At 38.1% G+C, this 20,266-nt stretch overlaps 1 long non-coding RNA gene across 1 annotated transcript; it reads left to right on the top strand.

Annotated features, from left to right (window-relative positions):
* The first annotated feature begins 10,859 nt into the window (after positions 1-10,859).
* LOC121029148 (uncharacterized) lies at positions 10,860-15,896 on the top strand. Its single transcript, XR_005789615.1, has 4 exons — positions 10,860-11,525; positions 12,609-12,751; positions 13,648-13,813; positions 14,413-15,896. It is a non-coding gene; the product is annotated as an uncharacterized LOC121029148 (long non-coding RNA).
* The last annotated feature ends 4,370 nt before the right edge of the window (positions 15,897-20,266 follow it).

The following is a 20,266-nucleotide window of genomic DNA, read 5'->3' as shown; positions in this document are numbered from 1 at the left end:
AATGTTTGGAGAAAAGAATATATTTGAATAGAATAGATGTATATGGATTGGATGTATGTATACATACATATACACACATGCACTTCCCCCCACACATCTTAAATGATCATGCATTGCTGTATCTCCTATGATTCACCAAGGGAGATAGTAACTTAAGTTTCTAAGTGATTCCCTCATAGACAGGTTCTAAAGACTTCAGTTAATGAACATATTTAAATGCTTCAAAATACAATTATATTAGTAAGATTGACTACATAAAGAATTAGATAAAATGAGTTTTATTGACTGAAATCTACCCCTAAGTACTTTAATATTTCCTCTAAAATTTGCCATGCATTCATTACTTTAGAAGACTGTGTTTTCAGATATTTTACTAAACTTACGCCCAACCTTTGTAAACACCTTTTGAAACACTTTTTTTTTAAGTTTACTTATTTTTGAGAGAGGGAGGGGGAGAGAGACAGGACATGACTGGGGGAGGGACAGAGAGAGAGGGAGACACTTTCAATATCCTCATGATCCTATCTTTTAATCCAGTCACTGCTACACCAGCTGGTTCCACACAGGTTTTCACCAGATCCACAGTATGTTGGAATCAATGCATCGCATTGTCAACAGCAGATCTCTCTTCCTGTCCAAGGTTTCTGTGAACCTGGCTTATGGTCCCCAGGAGAATCCACTGTGTATTGACACATGCACAGCTCTGAAGTGGGGGGACCTGTCCTGAGAGACCACCCCTGCCCGGTAGGAAATGGGGAAGATATATAAAAAATACTTTGTTCTTCTATCACCCAGGTAGACAGTTCTGAGATGCGTTTCATAAAGCTCTGTGAAAGGGCTCAGCCTCAGTTAGTTGCCTTCAATGTAGCTATCTCCATAACACACTCTTATGTTGGTTTTCCCTCTTCCACTTTCCTATCCTTGTCTTGCACCCTTACTCCCTGGGATCACTTTCAAATAAACTACGTGCATAGCCAGACTCTGCCTGAGGTTCCTTCTTCAGATCACCATTTTTATTAATTGGACTATATTTAAAATTTTTTTTCAGTTTTTATTTAATCTCAATTGAAGCTGTAGTAATAATCAAATTGTAAGGGAATACATGAGGATGTTGGGAAACTGGTGCCAGTGTGGCCACAGAGGTTTTGGATCTTCTCAAATAACCAGATAAAACAGAGAATGCAAATAGATAGCAAAACCAAAAATCTCATGAACAACATTTCCCCAAAAACCCAGGCAAGGTATCTCCACGCACCCCAAAAGACATGCAGGGGAAGACAAACCACGAGTAGGCACAGAATATGAGTGCTACCACCATCTTTGTGGGAGAAACCAAAGGGAGGAAACAAAGCATTTGAAAAAACCAGAGAAAAGGAGCAGCAGGTATTCACTGGAAAATAAAAATGTTTTCCATATACCAAAAAATAAAGCAGGCCGAGATGAGAAGACCAAAGTGGAAGGGATTTTTCCTACCCTATTGATATTGAATGCAATCTACTCCAATCTTATGAACTCTTAAGAGTGACCAGGCAGATCCTTCTCAGCACTGGGCTTCACAGTGAACAGAAAGTGCTAGGCATGGAACAAAATTGAGCAGAAGAGGAACAATAGACACAAAGGAGAGAAGATTTAGATACAGTGTGAGAGAGCAAAAGAGCCAAGAAACCTCAGAGAGCAAGCCACTGTATTTTTTAATACTTCATGAAAACAATAAAAGAGGGTGCCCTTTATTGGGTTTTGTTTGTTTATTTATTTATTTTAAGACAGAGAGAGAGAGAGAGATCATGGGAGTGTGAGCGGGGTAGGGGCAGAGAGAGACTCCCCAGCAGGCTCCGTGCTGTCAGAACCCAAGGCGATTTGGGGCTTGATCTCACAAACCATGAGATTATGACCTGAGCATCAAGACCCAGGCGTTTAACTGAGGCCTTCTGAGGGTGCCCTTTAAGTCTAGAAAATTTTATCTGAGGGATGCATAGGTGCTCAGTCAGTTAAGCATCTGACTTCGGCTCAGGTCATGATGTCTCAGCTCGTGAGTTCGAGCCCCGTGTAGGGCTCTCTGCTGACAGCTCAGAGTCTGGAGCCTGCTTCAGATTCTGTGTCTCCTTTCCTTTCTGCCTTCCCCTGCTCACGCTTTGTCTGTCTGTCTCTCTCTCTCAAAAAATAAACACACACGAAAGAAAGAAAGAAAGAAAGAAAGAAAGAAAGAAGAAAATCTATCTGAACCAAGCCACCTCCAGAGGTTTTGGAAAACTGAATTCACATTAAAAAAAAAAAAAGCAACAGGAAACTATGAAGGTCAAATCCCTTAGAAACCATGAAGGTTACTATAAGAAAAAAGAGAAAAAGAGGTAGAATCACAGTCCCATAAATAATTACAGTATTCTATAAACATGCTCGAAAAACAGGTCAGTATATAATGTAGCATTTCCAAATACGCAAAAAGCCATTAAGGAAATGATGACACAAGATGTGCAAAACCAACATAAATCAGATTAAGAAAATTCATATATGAGGTGACAGATTTAAAGAAAAAATTGAAAATAAAAGAAACATATCATTTTAGAAATGAAGACAAGAGCCAAAGGATCACAAATATAAATAAACACAACAAAAAAAGTGCCTAAAGAGATATAAGTGAAGAGAATGAAGCTTTTGAAAATCAGAAGTAAAGGGAAAGGGAAAGGGGAAGAATGGGTAGAGAGTTTCAGTTTGAGACTATGCAAGCATTCGAGAGATGGTGGTGATGGTTGCACAACACTGTGAATGTAGTTAATGCTACTGAATTGCACACCTTAGACTGGTTAGATAGTATATTGAATGCAATGTGTATTTTACCCCAATTTTAAAAAGCAGATTAAGAATGAGATTAAAAAGGGAAAGGGAAAAAAGATATGAATAAATATTGTCGGTAGTCAAAAAGTTTCTGCTAAAGAGAAAAACAAAACAAGAAAATGAATAAACATGAACAGTATAATTCAGGAAAACTTACCTAAAATTAAAACAAAATGAAATTACATATTGGAACACAGGTACTTGAGAATATTGACTCAGAAAAACCAATATCTGCACATAATTTAGTGAAACTAATGGACTTTAGAAAACAGGAAAAAATACTTTTTTGCATCTATGTAAAAATAACAGAGGATTTATAAGGAAAAAATAGATTATCATTAGAATTTTTGACAGCAGCACATTATACCAGGAAAAAAAAAATGAAGTAACACATTGAAAACACTCGAGGGAAGAGAATGAGAGTGTATAAAGGCCATAGACAAACTGTTGTCAACATGTAGGAACTCAAGGAATATTATTCCCATGGATCTTTCTTTGGAATCTATGAGAGAATGAGCTTCAGACATCTAAAACGACGAGGACATTGACATATGTCAGAGGGGGGTATGAGCATTTAATACACCGTTACCTATAAAACTAAGATTTAATGAGAAAGGTATCCTAGAATATAAATGACATATGACCTGATAATATAGATACAACATAATTACCTTTAAAAAAAAAAGGTAGGGGAAGAATAGAGACTACATATGGCAATAAATCTAAATGGCTTTACATTATCATAATCGAGACCTTAATATAAATGTTGTTATTCTGAAACTATCCCCTGTGTAACATGGGATAAAGGAACTGAGTACTATCGAATTCTATCATCTCCTCAATCTTTGATAACCAAGATTTTCAGTGTAGACAGAAGAAAATACAGATATAATACAGGAATGGTAAAGTACAAACCCTGTAGCCCTATATTTGAATTGGAAATATTAGAATGAATTCTCTGAAAGAGCCTAGAAATGATGATAAGCCAGTGAATGATCCTAGAGCTAAGATTGTGGTTTTTATGTATCATTTCCTATTAAGAGACATTGGGGCTTCTTGGAGAAATGGCCAATTACAGGTCAGAAGCATATATAAGATCACCTAAAATATCTTGACATACCAAAGAGCAAAAGAAGACCATTCTATAATATCAGAAGACTTTAGAGCCAACTTGAAAGAAGCTCCCACCAGCCAAATACAGGACAATGAATATCAAGAAGGGTAAAAATGATAATCAGTTAAAACCCATTAAAAATATTTATATTTTGTAACAATATTTACAAAAACTAGTTGGTCATCTCCTGAGAATAACAGATAACTTCTCCATTATCTAAAAATTGAGTAAATAAAAGAAAACAATCAAACATTTATACTGCCACTCCTTTATAAACTGTATGTACCATTGGGTAGCCAAATAGTAGATGAAGAAAGCATTTTCTTACAAAATTATGCCAACCAGTAAATGAAAAAGAAGTAATAGAATTAAATATTACCTTTTTGTAACCCCAATAAAATAATATATCTACGCTTTGAACATCCACTGCTATAAAGATTAAAAAAGAGCAAATAGCAGACGTTATGTGTCTCCTGATGAAAACCATCATATTGCCAAAGGAATTGAACCTGAGTCTCAATAAGTATTTGGATCCAGCTGCCAGTCTGCAAGAGTACAAAAGGACAGAGAAACACGTTGAACAGCACCATGAATATGCATTCAGCAAAATTCAGATTGTTGACTCTGGAAAGGTGAGATACTCTGGGTTCTTCACAGGTATATTGTAAGAAATGGCTGAGAATCCTGTAGACTACTGTAGATTAAAAGAGGTGTAGAAGATGTATCAATTGTTTTAAGTGGGAAAGACTGTGCCATAGTGTTCAAAGTTGCTCACTTGAGTGTTAAAACCAAAGGAAAACGCAAGGGGGTCTTTACCACACATATCAGGATCCTCATTACTTGTAGAGGGAGGGGAGTGTTATGATTGGGATAGCTCCATGAAAGTTGTTCTGGAGAGGCTGCTGTTATTAGTCAGGGTTCTCTAGAGAAACAGAACAGGTAGGACATATAGATTATGGATATAGGCATAGGTGGTATAGATACACATGTACATATACATATGCATATGCATACACAGGCTCATGTGATGATGGAGGCTGAGAAGCTTTGCCCATCTGCCTCCTGCAAGCTAGAGTACCCAGGAAAGCTGGTGGTATAATTCAGTCCAGTCAGAAGGATTGAAAACCAGAGGAGCAAATGGTGTAAATCCCAGTCTATGAGTTGGTGAAGATGAGATGTCTCAGCTCCTGTCTCAGCAGGAGAAAAGGGGGAATACTTCCTTCCTCCAGTTTTTGTTTTATTCAGGCCTTCAGTGGATTGGGTGATGCTCACCTACATAGAAGAGGGAGATCTACTTTACTGAGTCCATATATTCAAATGTAACTATGTCTGGAAGCATCCTCACAGACACACCTCTTAGCAATGTTTAATCTAGGCATCTTGTGGCTGGTCAAGTTAACACATAAAATTAATCATCACAGCTAGTAATATTCTATTCCTTAACATGAGTGGAGATTTCAAGCTGTTTGTCTTATAATAATTTTCCAAGCTATACATTTTGTGTGTGTTTTTCTGTACCTGTTTTATTTTACAATAAAAGGAATAAAATAAATAAAATACAAGCATATCAATTATAATTTGTATATCTACATGAAAGGTACATTTTGTAGGTAGGAATATTTTTTATATTGATCATGTGTAATGTTTCAACCTACTACACAGAGCCCAGGTTCTTAATATAATAGAAAAAAATATTATTAATATTATAATCTCTTCAAAAATATAGGCAGTGTCTTAAACATCTTTTATGTTAGCCCATGGACCTAACATAATGGTAAGACTAGCTACCATTATTTTTTATTTTTAGAATAGCTACCATTTACTGAGAGTTCACCATGTGGTAAGCGCTATACTAATTGCTTTACATGAATTATTTCATTTAATCCTCCTGCCACCTTAAACGCAGTGATTGTAATTATCTTAAAGAATATTCCAGGGGCGCCTGGGTGGCGCAGTCGGTTAAGCGTCCGACTTCAGCCAGGTCACGATCTCGCGGTCCGTGAGTTCGAGCCCCGCGTCAGGCTCTGGGCTGATGGCTCAGAGCCTGGACCCTGTTTCCGATTCTGTGTCTCCCTCTCTCTCTGCCCCTCCCCCGTTCATGCTCTGTCTCTCTCTGTCCCAAAAATAAATAAAAACGTTGAAAAAAAAATTAAAAAAAAAAAAAAAAGAATATTCCAGATAAGGTGATTGAGGCTTATAGAGGTTAAGTCCCATATGTGAGGTACCCCAACTCTACATGAAACAGTTAGAATGAACCCTAGCAGTCTGACTATAGAGCAAGTTGTACCTCCAGAGCAGATGCTCCAAAAATACTTGCAGCATTGAAATTTTTTTATTGAAGTATAATTAACATACAGTGTGATATTAGTTTCAGGTGCAAAATATAATTATTCAACAATTCTACACATTACTCAGTGCCCATCACAATAAGTATACTCTCGATCCCCTTTATCTATTTCACCCCTCTCACCACCCCCTCCTCTCTGGCAAATAACAGTTCTATTTTTTGAGTTCCACATATTAGTGAAATCATCTGATATTGGTCTTTCTCTGGTTAACTTATTCCACTTAGCATTGTACCCTCGAGATCTATCCATGTTATTGCAAATGACAAGATCCCATTTTTTATGGCTGAGTAATATTCCATTATATATATATATACATACATATATATATAATATTTTTATCTGAAACTCGATTACTTTTTAACACCATACACAAAAGTAAACTAAAAATGGATTAAAGGCTGAATGAAACATGAGATCTGAAACCATAAAACTCCTAGAAGAAAACATAGGCAGTAATTTCTTTGACATGGGCTATAGAAACATTTTTCTAGATATGTCTTCTGAGGCAAGAGAACCAAAAGCAATATTAAACTATTGGGGCTACACCAAAATAAAAGCTTTTACGCAGCAAAGGAAACCAATAAAACAAAAGAGCAATCTACTGAACAGGAAAAGATATTTGCAAGTGATAAATCCAGTAAAGGGTTAATATCCAAAATATATAAAGAAATTATGCAAGGCAACTTCCAAGGGAAAAAAAAATCTGATTCAATGAAATTTTTCTAAAAAGTGAAATTCACTTTGCCTTCCTAATTTCCGTTCATTGCATCATTATAGATATCTAAAAAGTCAATTATAGTTGTGTTTGAGTTGAATACATTATACCAAATAACATAGATAATAAATAATAATGTAAATAGTACATTACATAAAATTAATGAGATACCATATATCAAGAACATATGACAATTTTCACAAAGTATATATAATCCCATGTAAAGTGAGCGTTTGGGCCGGTAGCTTAAAAACAAAAGGATGGGGCGCCTAGGTGGCGCAGTCGGTTAAGCGTCCGACTTCAGCCAGGTCACGATCTCGCGGTCCTTGAGTTCGAGCCCCGCGTCGGGCTCTGGGCTGATGGCTCAGAGCCTGGAGCCTGTTTCCAGTTCTGTGTCTCCCTCTCTCTCTGCCCCTCCCCTGTTCATGCTCTGTCTCTCTCTGTCCCAAAAATAAATAAACGTTGGAAAAAAAAATTAAAAAAAAACAAAACAAAACAAAAGGAAGAAAAGGGACCTATCTTCAGATTTATAATCCTTAGGAAAATCACTTAATCTCCCAGAGCTTGCTTCCTCATTAGCTTCCTTTAATTTCCCAGTGATTTTCTTAATCAACACTAAATGAACAAAGTGAGATGGACCCAAAGGGTACTTAGGAAAATCAATGATCATGTTGATCATACTCTCCACTTTTTAAAGTACTTAACATGTTAAAAATAAAATACTGTGGGTTTTGGCTACATTGCATATGCTACGTTAGCGTCAGTATGAACCTTTGGTCCAAGTGATTTTCATAGTTTTAACTGTCTATTCAAGCAAATATAGGAAGTCAACATAATACAGAAAAAATGATGCAATTATTTTTATCAAATTATTAAACATAAAACTTTTATGTGGGAGCACCTTAAAAAGTCGTTCTACTCAAAACAGCATTTATATCACTCAGTTTAACTTTAGGTTTTCTAAGAACAATTCATATAGACTAGATAATTGGATAATGAACTTATCCAGAAGAATGATGACTCTAGAAATACCCTCATTTGTGGTTGTCTGAAGATAAGAAAAGTTAGTAGTATTATTGAAAAAGGTAACCCAAGGACCCATGAATGTAAATACCTGAACTAACCTCCTCAACTAATAGATAGCTGATGCATTATTGAGAGGGAGAGAGAGAAGGTAGTGGAAAAAAAATCCATTCAAGCAAGAGTCACAACCGGAATTATGAGTTAACATTGTGATATCTGAAGGTAGGATATATGAGTTAACATTGTGATATCGGTAGGATATATGATTTTAATAAAATTGTACATGAAACTCTACATTCCCGAACCTTGCTATTATAAGAACACTTTTACATTATGCAATTAAACTATGGAATCTACAATATCAAAGGGTCTCTTCACTTTACAATGAGGTTTATGGTTATGTTACATGTTTGCTATTGCAAATATTATTACTAACCTCATTAGAAACAAATTGCTTTCTGGGGCACCTGGGTGGCTCAGTCCGTTGAGCGTCTGACTTCAGCTCTGGTCATCATCTCAATGGTTCGTGAACCTGAGCCCCATGTCGGGCTCTCTGCTGTCATTCTCTCTCTCTCTCTCTCTCTCTCTCTCTCAAAATAAACAAACAAACTTTAAAAATATATTTAAAAAAAGAACAAAATTGCTTTTTGTTGCCATCATTTGTATTGGATCATACCCAGCAATGTTCTGTGTGAATTTTTTTACTGTTGTTATTACCAGATTCTGTATCAGTTTAAAAATTCACTTACCGTCTAATTTTTTTTTAATATTCATTTATTTTTGGGAGAGTGCAAGTGGGGGAGGGGCAGAGAGACGGGGACAGAGGATCTGAAGCAGGATCTGTGCTGACAGGATGACAGCAGAGAGCCCACGTGGGGCTTGAACTCACGAACCGCGAGATCATGACCTGGACTGACATTGGACACTCAACCAACTGAGCCACCCAGGTGCCCCACCCTCTAATATTAATTTACTACTCCATGACCCCATTTTTTTTCTTTTTTTCTACTTGCCCTCCTTTCCTTCTATCATCCACTGAACAAATAATTATTGACTGCCTACAGTATAGCAAACACTATGCTAGACAACATAGTGTGATCCTGCCTTCATGTTGCTTGACAAGGGGACATAAACAAACACACAGGTAAATATCACCAAATGTGATATTTGCAAAACAGAAATAAACTCTGAATGGTTTGGGAACACAAGGAAGAAGCATTGGGTTCATTGGTAGGGGAAGTGGAGAGTGACACGCTTGTTTCAACATCACCACCATCAACAGTGAGGGGAACTGTTCCAAAGCTGGTAGATAGAATCAAAAATTTTCCCATAGGATTGTCTGCAACCAGACCCACTTCCTTCCATAGCTCCAGCTCATTGCTCTCCTGAGCTGGTCTCCCCTATTTAAAGCACCACTTAAAAAATGTTGCCCTTAAAGGACTAAGATCAGGAAACTGACAGCTCACAAAGCAGTCTGCTGGCACCAGGGCTCCAAAGAACAGCCTCTAAAAGCAGAGGCTCCACTCGTTAGCCCAAACACAAGTTGTTATAATCCCTTTCTGCCTTCTGTGCTTATATAATACAGGCCTTCTTCGATTACAAGACACTTTGAAGATCTCACCTTCTCCCATTACTTGTCTTCTACATAAAATGCCCACAGATGTGAGTCTGTTAGAATGTGTGAGAACTGCACTTGATAATTTATAAACCAATACTTCCTAAGGTTTGAAATTCGTTAGGATTCAGTGGCATTGAAACAGGGCATGTTGCTGCAGCAGCACCCCCTACTGACCACAAGGAGAGATGTTGTAAAACTGGAGGTAGAAGCTGACACGTCTGGAAATAATACTTAACTCTTCCCATCTAGTCACAACTAGTTATTGAGTAGTATTCTGTGATACAAAAGGACTGAGATTATACACTCAAGTGGCCAAAGCAATCATCTTATTTTTTAAAAATTTTAAAAACTAATACATTTAATAAGTTGACCTCTCCTAGAAAAAGTCACAAAAGGGACATGTGGTTTGGCCAATTTCAAGCATTGTGGAGGTGTTTTATTTTCTTGCTTCTCCTCTAAATGTAGTCTACACCTAAGTAGACCATGTTCTTACACGGGAAGATTCAATAACATGAAATTTCCAATTGGTCCAGATACATCTGTAAATTCAACATAATCTTAACCAGAACCTAAATGGGATTCCTTAACAGATATGATAAGTTGATTTTAAAGCTCATCTCTAAAAGAATAGACAAGAGGTTTTTTATTTGATATACAAAATATGAAAACACAATAGAAAGCTACGATAATTAAAACATTATGGTATTGGCAAAGTCAATGCACCAGAAACAAATCCAGGTATTTAGGGGGGAATTAGAATGAGGTAAAAGTATCTTGTAAATTAACTACAAGAGGATTCAATGAATGATGTTGAGACAATTGGATATAATGCCTATCTTAAGAGATGCCCAAGAATATGTTACAGCTGGGTTAACAAACAAAGCAAAAGAAATAAAAACAATAGAAGAAAATGTAGGACGACATTTTTATAAAACTAAGAGAACATAGACTTTCCTAAACCAAACATAAAGTGATCCATAGTTTCTAGCTCTAAGAAATATGTATTATTTTGCACCTTACATAATATTTAACACGTACAGAGTATATTTCCTCTGTTCTGATCTCTTTAGCCTCACTCTTAACACCTATTTTGTTATTGTTATTGGTCAGGAGCTTTTTTTTTGAGATGAGAAGATGAGGCAAATGGAAACGAATTAGTCTGGCTAATAAATGTGGGGCCATGGACATAGTTTCAGGAATTCAGAGACATTACTTATCCTTTCAAACCCTTGGATTTCCTCAAACTAGTTCAAAACTCACATGTGAGCTGGAGTATCTAGGTATCTGGCACGTGCTTTGAATATTCTATTTTTCCCTGAATACTTATATCTCAGTCCAGAAAAACAACCACCAAAAAAGCAAGGAGCAGAGACAACATCCTCTCCATTTCTAGGGAAAGAACAGGTGAGAGGTAAAGAGCTTCAGCTGCCAGAAAACTCACTTTTAAAGCTAATGTGAAGAGGCACGTTAATGACCATACTAATCTGTGGAAGAAGGCCACTTAAAACGCCACTGTCTGAACCGGGTTAGGAATGTGTTGAAGAAGCCACTACCCGCAATTTAGCATTCCAGTAATTGCTCTGTAAAAAGACCCTTGAGCCACTGTGTGAAGGAAATGGTCTAGACAGCCCAGCACCAGGAATGTGCCATTGTGTGTGTAGCAGATTGAGTTTACACTCTATTCCTGATTCACAAAGGGGCGAGTGTGCCAGTGGGCCGCAGGCCAGGATGTGGGTGGTTAAATAAGTGTTCTCGGAGGAAGCAATGTTCTTTTGGGATCTGCATCAGCACACCAGCTGATCAACAAATGCAACAGTTTTGAATGAAGTTAGACAAAAAGATAAATTGGACATGCTCTTTTCCAATGTGTAAAGAGTGGGTATCCACCAAGTTTCAAAATTTTTACAGACGGTTAAATTTCCAGGTGATTCTGAGTAAGTACCAATGTTTCTCTGCAAAATTCTATGCGGAAGACTTGTCTCTGCCAATTATACATGGGAGTTCTGTGACTATACCTACACTACTATATTTTCGAAACTACCTACGTGATTTGATTGCACTTGCATAACCACATTCACTTTCTACTCACATTCAGACGAGCAGATAAAATGGGGACAGGAAAAAATCTAGCTGTTTCTAGTGGACTGGCAATACATTAGAGAAAAAGAGCTTGCTGCCAGAAACAATTTTTTGTCTTCATTCATTGAGAAGAATCTTAAATCGTTTTTAATGTTTATTTTTTAAAGACAGAGACAGAGCATGAGTTGGGGAGGGGCAGAGAGAGAGAGACACACACACACACACACACACAGAATCCAAAGCAGGCTCTGAGCTGTCAGCACAGAGCCCGATGCAGGGCTTGAACCCACGAACCATGAGATCATGAAATGAGCTGAAGTTGGACATTTAACAGACTGAGCTACCCAGGCACCCCTCATTACAAAAGAATCTCAAACCCAACCTCTTTCATGAAGAATGTCGTTGCTTAATGAAAAAGAGTAACTACTCCCAGACCTCAACTTGTTCGAATTGATTTCCCAGGATTATCTATTTACTATTTCACCTATTATTATTATAATATAATAATATAATGTATAATATAATATAATATAATATAATATACTAATTTGCCTATTATTAACATAAATGCTTTTATATTCCAGGTGTTTAATCTCATAATATTGCAATATTCTCATATTGCATCCTGGGTTTTAAAGAAAAAAATAATGGGAAAAAAAGATTTACTTAAAAATTTTCCCACCATTTACTTTTTCCCAGCTTTGGCAGAAACAATACTACCATCATGAAATTCAATTATGCAAACTTCTTTTCCCTATCAGAACAAACACAGGATTTTTAAAAAGATCTTTATTCCAGTGAGATGCAGGGTCAGACATCTAACGTATAGAACTGCAAGAAATTATTTTATGTGACTATGCTTGTGGTAACATGTTACAGTCAACAGTAAACGGATCCAAGGTCCTACAGAAACCCCTCAGTCACAGAGCTAAACACACAGGCCAGGCTCAGGAGACAGGGAAGCTGATGGAAGACCGGGGGAGGCAGAGCAGTTACAGACCCAGCTACTGCTTCATGTCAAGGTGAGTCAGCAGATCAGCAATCACGTGTGTGTGCGCTACAAAATAGCTTCCTTTCCACTTCCAAATCTCTCAAGCATCTCCCCTGTGGCCTATGTCATACAAAGAAGAAGATCTCGGGAAATTTAGTTCAGCCTGGCCAAAATGACATTTTAATTAAAAGCCATTTTGTAGGTTTTCCGTGCCATCGACTTCACCGCTGATTTTTTTCTCCTTCCTTCCCCTTGAGAAAACGAGTATCAAACTGACTGATTTTAAGATTTTAATCTGAAAATGTTTAAATGTACCAGGATGTTTTCTTTAGAAATAACAAAGGAGCAAAATAAAATATTCCCCATGACCCTAGGGTACCAGGCATAAATATTATGTTTCGTATCCACATTTATTTGTTTCATGACTTGCAGGAGGCAAATTAGGTTCCTAATTGAGATCTGCACAGTTTCATAATGAACATTTTATGAAAAGGCACGCAAATTGTCACTATCATAAAAAAAATTTATTCAAAGATGCAATGCATCTGTATTTTGATGTGGGAAAATGAGTAAAGTTATAAAAGGCAGAAGGTGTATTTATGTTCTAGGCCCCCCTCCACTCTGGATTGGGTGGGCTTATAAAAAACCATCTTATTTATTTGATATTTAATTACCTCATCTGTAAAACAGGAATGAGCTCTTTAGCAACCTTCAATTCCAGGAAACTTGTAACTTTGAATTATCTATGATTTTCTAAAGTCCAGAAATGTAATAGGAACAATGGTTCCTATGAGGTGGTTGTCCTGAACAGATTTCCTGTTTGATATAATCAGACGCTACTCAGGCAGAAAACACCAGAAGAGTAACTGGATAGTTAGCAGCCATCAAGACCTGCTTTTTGTTTTTTGTTTTTTTTTTGTTTTTAAGAACTTAACTGAGAAGAACACTAAAATGCCTGGACATGCTAGGGTTATCATCTATTTGGGGAAATCCTAAGCCTTTGAAACACATGGCAAGGAAAAACTGACCTTACCTGAAAAATACCTTACCCTGAAAAATAATGTAGCTGTGTTAAAAGAACCACAGGCATGGAGTAAGTGAATGCTTTGAATCTCTATTGTTTTACAATAAACCTTAGTGACCTCAATCAGGCTTGTGCTTTTCTGATCCACAACTCTGAAAAAGCAAATTTGACTGTAAAATGTATTAAGATTTTAACTTATTTGCCATATGTGTTATCTGAAAGAGGGGGAAAAAAAACCCTGCTGTGAAAACCTTTAAAAAAAGTTTGACCACATTAAAAGAGTAAGGCACAAAAGGACAAAAGGATAATGATTTTTTTCCCCCTAAACGCCTGGCCTGAACATAAGTCCTCCAAAAGTCCCCCTTACCAGATGGCTAACCCAGCAAGGGAAGACAGCCAACTTGATTTCAAATGTGAGAGTGATTTTTTATTTAAATGAAAGATAGAAACTGTCTCAATTTTATTATATCTAAGAGGGGAGCTCAAGTGTTCAGCATGTGGGTCTGGTTTGAGTAAAAGTTTGTCTTTTTTTGAATGGAAATCATATGTAATCCCAGGCAGTGGCCTGAACCATTTGCTAATACTAATTGTTGTTGGTTGAAAGTGGAGTAGGAGATTGTTAAAGTCTTCCCTGGCAGAAACCTGATCTGTGGAAATGTACTTCACAGGAACTGTGATGAGGTTTGCAGCTGGCAGGGGAGTATGACAGTGCGGCCACATGTGTCTCCATCTTTCCTTTGGCAACCAAATCGAGACTCACATGAAACAACTCTGGGAGTTAGCTGATGGCCCAAAATGCAGATCTGGCATTCTTTTCCTCCCTACCCCCTTCTCAGCCGGTGATTTGACAACAAAAACTGAAGCGGGTGTATGTCCCATTTCTAAGAACATATATTTTAAAAAAATTATTATTTAATGATGTGGCTATTTTGAACTATGATTAATATAAGTACATTTAAGATGTAACATTGGCAAGTTAGAAAACCACCAAGTAAGGCCAGATGTGTAAACTGACTTGATGTTTAAATTTAAAACACCAGCATCAGACTGAAAGGTCTGTTATTCTATGAGTCAAATCACAGAGAATTCACACACAAATTATGCTTACCTGTTATTCCCGGAACCTAGAAAGAATTGCTTTTTAAAGTTATCATTAACTAATCTATACATCATCAAGATAAGTGGATTTTGTTAAAAATATTGAATTATAGAATGAACTTTAGATTTTATGGTAGTCTTGACAACACTTGAGAATCCAGTTATGTTCTAGAAACTGTACTACAAATTGTGTTATGCTTTAAATTATTGTGAGATATGTAAAATTGTTGCTAAATTACTGTTATATTCTTTCCTGATTTAGCTTTGTTCACTAATAACTAGATATCCTACCCCCATCAATACTGTAGGAACTCGGTAGAACTCTGCCATTTCAGTTTTATTGGACATTACCACGACTACTTCCAGATCATGGAGAAAGGAATGAGCAAAGTTCATTAAGGGGAACTAGCACATAATATCAAGTAGATATTCAAAATGCACTTCAGAGAAGAAACACGTTCCCACTACCCATGCACCTACTAGCATTCACTTAATGAGTATAAAAACCTGTGTATGGTCCTTTCACATTTGTTAGAGTTAATTATACTCTATTAATAATAATTAATAATAATACTCTAGCTTTTCAACCATTTACTATCACCATTTCACAGACAAGAAAACACAGTCCCAGGGATCCCGAGCAGACCTGGGGCTCAATACCCACCCCTTTCCAGACACCTACTCATCTAATAACAAGTGCAATTACAGATCCTACCTGGGGAAAGGTGTAGAGTAGCCCACCCCATGAAATAAACATAAAATAAAAACATAAAAATAAAAAGAACCCATGGCTTATCATTTATCAGGTATCTTATTATCTTTGGAATATCATAGAATAAAACCCTATCAGAATGCTGCCATTGGCCTATACAATAAAATTTTGTCCTGCTGCCTGACAAAAGCTCTTCAATTCTAACCATTTAAGAGAAAACTGTCTTTTACAAGTTAGTGTTCTTTTTTACAGCGTATTTTAAACAAATTATATTATGTAAATTTTATCTAGAAGTGTATTATTCTTTTTAAGCAATTTTATAAAAAGGCTTCTTGAGTTGGTTTTGGGTTTTTGTTTTGTTTGTTTATTTGTTTTTAAATCCTTAGGAGAGCCTGGAGTAGATAAGCAAAAGTAATGGTGTGCTATCCACAAGAATGGTGTCCTAGCTTCTAATCCCCTCCTAAGATAAAATTTTCCTCTAATGAGTCCTTCTAAATGTATGTTCCAGTTTCTTCAGCTACAAAGCATGACTATTATCAGATATTTGCTATGATCTTCTCTTCCTTTCACTGATGAACATTTGAACCAATTTTACCCCCAGTCTATGGCCCTTCACCACCGCCCCCTACCCCCCCATCCTCCAGCCCTGCTAAGCTTAGCCTCTCTCCCAGAGCAATGACACAGTTGAAGCCAGAACCCATGTCTTAGCCCCCAAGACCAAGCACGGTGTCTGGCCTGTGATTTAAATGATTAAATCTGAGCTGATTAACTAGAACTTGCTGTTTTCATATAGCAGGTAATCCTATCTAATAGACCAGCGCTTCCCAAACTGTGCTGTGAATTGGAGTCACCTAGGGAGCTCTAAAACATGCTGGTGCCTGGGTCCTACTTCCTGAGATTAATTGGTCTAGGGTATGACCTGAGCATCAGAATGTTTTAAAGTTCCCCAGGTGATTCTACCAAGAAGCCAAGAGTGAGAGTCACTCAAATAGCCAAATGCTTCCCAAGTTGAGAAATGCCCCAAATGATCCCATGTTTGCAGGGCAACTGCAATGTCTTAGGTTATAACATAGAGAGAGCTATTTTCCCTCCCTCAATGGCCTCATTCCCTGTTCTTTGGGAATAAGCAAAGTTACTGCTCTTTAGTCATTGGCTTTCAAACCAGTATTTAGACCAATGCAACAAAAGAAATGCTTCCGAACTTTTAATGAGATGCATTTAGATGGAATTTTAAGTTGGTTTTTGAGCAACTTTTCTTCTAGAAAAGAATATCATTTTACAAACCCGGGCAAAAAGGGACAAAGGGACATAATTTGCAACTCTCACTGCCTGTGATACACTGAATTCCATGCCAAGAAAAGTGACTATTTGTGTCTTCACACAGAGCCAATACATTATAATACCTGACCTTAAATTATATTATTGAGTGTGGCATTATTTTAAACAGTTTCTTGGTAGAGGCATTTTAAACGATCATTATCTTTATGTTTTAATTTACTTTGAAAACTGTTTAATATTGATCTGTTCAATCTCTTTTATTTCTGCCAAAGAAGGAAAACTAGAGCACATGTCAAGGTTTACCCCAAAGTGCTGAGGCCATTATCTTACTGGAAATCCTCTAGTGCTCATTCAGCTTGACTCATTTGTTTATCTTGAGTTGCAGTCCTGTGGTTCTTGTTTGTTTACTTATAATTAGTCACTTGCAAACAATTTGTACCAACAAGTAGCTACTTAGCACCCTTACCCCCATCTGCTGCAAAGACTGCTAGCTGACCGCTAAAGCTACTTCCTCTTCTTCCTGGACAAGTAACAAGCTACACTTTCCACTCCTTTGCAGTCCCATATGGTCACATGACGTGAGCCAATGCTCTATGAGCAGAAGTGATGGGAGCCCCCTTCCAGGCCTGACCCAATCTCCAATGCACATCCTCCGGTAGCACATTTGTTTCCCTCTTCCACCAGTGCTAAACTTCTACAGTGTTAAGCGACTGAAGATGCGGGGGTATATCAGTGACAGGGATACTACCCAGCTCAGAGCTGGTTCCCCTTCCTTTTTTTTTTTTTTTCCTTTTCAAGTTTATTTATTTTGAGAGAGAGAGTGCAAGTGGGGGAGGGACAAAGAGAGAAAGGGAGTGAGAATCCCAAGCAAGCTAACTCCACACTGTCAGCACAGAGCCCAATGCAGGGCTCAAACCCACAAATCTTGAGATTATGACCTGAGCCTATGTCCGATGCTTAATCGACTGAGTCTCCCAGGTGTCCCGAGCTGGTTCCCCTTCTAAAAGAGCTCCACACAATATTGATGCAGAAAAGGCTGTCACAGCTGCCACTAGTGTCTGGGACAATTACCACCCTTCAGCCCTCACTGCTCCCCTTTCGGGAACTGGTTACTCATCAGGGCAACACCCCCACAAGAGCCTCTTAGCTCCTAACCCTTGCTCTATAGACCCAGAAGGAGCCCCTTTTTACCCATTTTGCTTCAGAGTTTGGTGGTGGTGGGCATGTGGGGAGGGGGATCCAGAGAACATTTTTGAGTGTCTGCTGTGTGCTCCTTCATTCATTATCACATTTTAGTCATCACAAAGCCCCATGAGGTAGGCATCACTATCCCCACTCTATATAAGGGGAAACTGAACACTCACACAAGGTTACCAGCTGGTGAGTGGAAGGTTCCAGCTACAGACTGGTTCTTCTGACTAGAAAGCCAGGGATGGCGATGCTCATCATGGGCCCTCTTGTGCTGACATATACCCTCTCTACCTCCCTGTCTCAGGGTCTCCCTTGGAGCGGGCGCCTCTGGGAAGGACAGTGTGGGAGCCTGTCTGTGGAAGCCAAGTCATTTCATGGAGACCAGAGTGGGTGGAGGATGTGTTCCTGGCCTCCTCATTTAAAACTTGGAACACATTTTTCCATGGAAAAAATATTAGGCAGAGAGAATCCATTTTTGTAACGTATGCAAAAGCACTTTGCAAACCATCAAGGAGTATGTAATATGCCTAAAAGGAGTTACTACTCTGCAGTGCATTTGCACTGTAATTCCAACACTTTGTGGATTAAATAGCCTGTTGTGAAGCAGAATTTAACCGCTAACTGTTATGCTGACTGTCTCAAAGGAAAAATACATTCCAACGGCCAAACAACTGACTTACAACAGACATTTGGAACCCGACCCATTCATAAACTGAGAACTGCCTGGATTAACATGAAGAGGACACATCATCACCATCTTCATCAAGTATTATTTATTAAGGGCAGTGCATGGGGTGAAGGCTTCAGCGTAAAGGAAAAAAAGAAGGGAAGTGTTAATCTAATTTTTAATGGCTGCAATTCCACGTCCTGGTTGTGAATGAACTCAAGCTGTTCCAAAACATCCCACTCATCTTTCTTTTTACTTCCTTCCCCTCAATTTAGCACTTATCTTTTACTCTCCTTTCTTTTTATTTTCCCCTTGCCATTCCATTTTTTTTTTGTCTCTCTTCCACATCTATTCAACATTTGTTCTTGCACTAAACAAACTCTTTGCAAGGGCTAACTATATTCTCAGACTCTGTCGTAGAGTCTAGAAACAACCAAGATGAGCAAAATGCAGTTCTCAGCATACTCCCGACCTGACAGTCAGAGAGGGGAACCTGAAAACAAACCAGATTCTGTCCTGAAAAATACAGAGAGACACAGAGTGAGTAGAAAGGGTGTTTTCTAGGCAGAAGTTAAAGGAGCAATGCCATTTCCTTTTTCGCTCATCTCACACCTGCATGCCCTTTTCCTCCCTTTCTTGGTCCACACCGGTGTCCACCTTCATCACTTCTCTTCATTACTTCTCTTTGCTACTACTCTGCAATTGTCCTAACCAGTCTCCTTGCCTCTGTCCCTCCCCACTGTAATCCAACGAATATATTGCTGCCAGATGAATGTTCCTTTGGAATGGCTCCAATTATACAGTGCCCCCTAATTATCTCATTGATACTTCTTGCTCTCAGAATTTTATGATAATTCCTAGCATTGCATTTGGAGGCCTTCCTTGCCTTATCTCTACACAGAGCTCCCTCATTAGTTAGTCAAGTGGAAATGCATACTATTCCTCAAATCACTTCCTTCCTTAACACTATTCCGTCTTCCTTCCTCTACAGTGCTTCTCATACCACGTAGACTGAAATTCTATGCATCCTATAATACTCCTCTCCAAGGCCATCGGCAGAGCTTTCCTTATACCCCAGCTGTGGATCTTTTATTGCTTATTTGGAGGAAGGGACCAGTGTTTGCTGAGCATCTTTCATATATCAGGCCCAGTGCTGAGCACTTTTCATGTGTTAACCTGTTTACTGTTCATAACATCTCTGTGAAGCCTGTTGGTTTCCCACTTTCAGATAAGGAAACCTAGGTTCTGAGACGTAAAGTGTGCTCTAGGTAAGGAAATGGCAGAGCCAGAATTTGAAGCCATACACCCGTGGACCTTGAAGGCCATATTTATCTCTTTCCATCAAGCCTCATTGCTTCCTTCATTATTTCTCTTGCAGCAACAGACTTGAAAAGTGGTACGTGCATTCCTCAATACCTCCATAATATTGTGGATACTTTTCTCTCGAAAACATCTTTGCCTATTAGACTGCCTCCCACCATGACTGGAATTGTAGAAACTTTCAAGTAATGTGACATTCATGTGAAAGTGCCGCACTGGCATGACATTGCAGGATTCAGTCAACAAGACATATGCA

The sequence above is a fragment of the Herpailurus yagouaroundi genome, unplaced genomic scaffold (genome assembly GCF_014898765.1).
Source record: "Herpailurus yagouaroundi ecotype Mexico unplaced genomic scaffold, PumYag 139, whole genome shotgun sequence".
Lineage (NCBI taxonomy): Eukaryota > Metazoa > Chordata > Mammalia > Carnivora > Felidae > Herpailurus > Herpailurus yagouaroundi.
The sequence above is the reverse complement of the archived record's forward strand: the minus strand, read 5'-3'. Positions and strand labels throughout refer to the sequence as shown.